The sequence below is a fragment of the Solanum pennellii genome, chromosome 7 (genome assembly GCF_001406875.1).
Source record: "Solanum pennellii chromosome 7, SPENNV200".
Taxonomy (NCBI): Eukaryota; Viridiplantae; Streptophyta; class Magnoliopsida; order Solanales; family Solanaceae; genus Solanum; species Solanum pennellii.
In genome coordinates this window covers 13,258,651-13,260,883 of record NC_028643.1, presented here as the reverse complement: position 1 = coordinate 13,260,883, position 2,233 = coordinate 13,258,651, and positions in this window count along the sequence as shown.

Below are 2,233 nucleotides of genomic sequence, written 5' to 3'. Positions count from 1 at the left end.
AATTGGGCTACTCAGACTTCACCCTAGCACTCACTTTCCATTTACCCCACCCCCAACAAAAAGACATGCAATTGTCCCCCAATGCATAAAAAAATTGAAATATAAGAGTGGTGGGTGAAGCAAACCTGGGGCGCAAAGCGCCGACAATCAGCACGGACCGTTGTGATTATGATGGTCCGTCGTCGCTATCCGTCGTGGGACACTTAAAAAAAATGGAGATCCTTAAGAGAGGGGTCTCTGATCGTCATGACGGTTATGCAGGATGGACCGTCGAGAGTATGACGGTCCGTCGTAGATGTCCGTTGGAGGATACTAGAAAATGTGAGAGACCCTTAGGAATAGGGTCTCTGACAACCAGAACGATTGTGCAGGACGGACCGTCGAGAGAACGACGGTCCGTCGCATGTGTTCATTGGTGACTGTTGCAGAGTGATTTTCTGCAGAATTTCCTTGTGATGTGCCTGCAAATTTAAAACCCATTAGTAGAAAATTCTACCATTACTAGAAAGAAAGAAAGAAAAAAAAAACTATAAGTATTGGGTTGCCTCCCAACAAGCGCCTGATTTAACGTCGCGGCACGACTGAGGATACTTGATTACTCAGCCTTCATCAAGATGGTATGCCTCTATCATTTCATTCACCTATGCAGTATGCCCAAAATAGAGTTTTATTCGTTCTCTATTCACCTTAAACGACACTCCCTCCTTGGCTTTTAACTCAACTGCTCCATGAGGGAATACTTGGGTAATCAAGTAAGGGCCAGTCCGTTTGGACTTGAGCTTGCCCGGAAGACTAGGCGACCCAGATCTGTCTAAAAGCACCAAATCCCCAACCATAAACTCTTGCTTTGCACTTTTTTGTTCATTCTCCTTCATCTTTTCTTTGTGAGATATGGCGGATACCGATTGGAGCTCACCACTCTGCCTCATGGTCCTACAAACGTTTAAGGTCGCTTCTTCATTGTTCAACCGAAATTTCATCTGCCCCTTTTCCATATCAACTAAGGCTCTACCTGTAGCAAGGAATGGCCTCCCAAGAATAATAGGCACTTCAAAATCGACTTCACAATCAAGAATAACAAAATCTGCCGGAAATATGAACGACTCCACTTTTACTAGCACATCATGGAGTATCCACATAGGCCTTTTCACTGTTCGATCAGCCATCAGTAGCCGCATCGCATTGGGTTTTGGGTCACCCAAACCCAACTTCTTGTAAATCGAGAGGGGCATGAGATTTATGCTTGCCCCCAGATCACATAATGCTTTCGCAAAATGTAATGACCCGACTGTACAAGGAATAGTGAACGCACCCGGATCTTCTTTCTTTTGTACGAGAGATCTTGTAGCAATAGCACTACAATGCTGCAGTCTATCATCATCCTCGAAAGTGACCGATCTTTTCTTTGTAACCAGATCTTTCATAAACTTGGCATAACCGGGCATTTGTTCTAGAGCTTCTACCAAAGGGACATTGATAGAAAGCTGCTTCAGCATTGTTATAAAACGCCGATATTTACCATCCTCGGTCTTTTTCACTAATCTCTGAGGGAAGGGTGGTGGTGGTCTAGGCATGGGAATTACCTTCATAGGGACTTCTGCATCTTTTCCATTGCTTTCCTCTGCTTCACCACTATCCTTTACCACCTTATCATCATCCTTTCTCAAATTTTCCTCATTAGACGGCATAGGTGGGTCAATGGTTTGCTTACCACCCCGAGTAGTGATTGCCATACAGTGCACATCATTTTTTGGATTTTGGACAGTGTTGCTAGGAAGAGTGCCCGGTTGCCGTGTGTTCACTGTCGCAGATAATTGGGCCATTTGCAACTCGATCTGCTTAATCGATATTGCATGTGTATCAACTTTTTTCCCAATACTTGCTAAATCACACCTTAACTCTTTAATGTGCTCATCACTAGCATCGAACCTCCTCATCATTTTGTGCAACATATCCTCAACTCGCGCCATACTATCTCTACCATCCCTAGGAGTAACTTCACGATTTTGAGGAGGGACATAGGGCCCATTCCTATCATTTCTGTTACCGTAGTTACCCCTGTTAAAGTTATTGTCGCGGTTGTAGTTTCCATCTCGGACATAATGACCCTCACGGTTATAGTTACCATAGTTCCGACTTTGGTTCCCATGACCTTGGCGCCAATTATCTTTATTTGAGCCTTGGGCGCTCGGTCGGAAACCCCCCGTCTGCTCATTTACCGCATAGGAGTCCT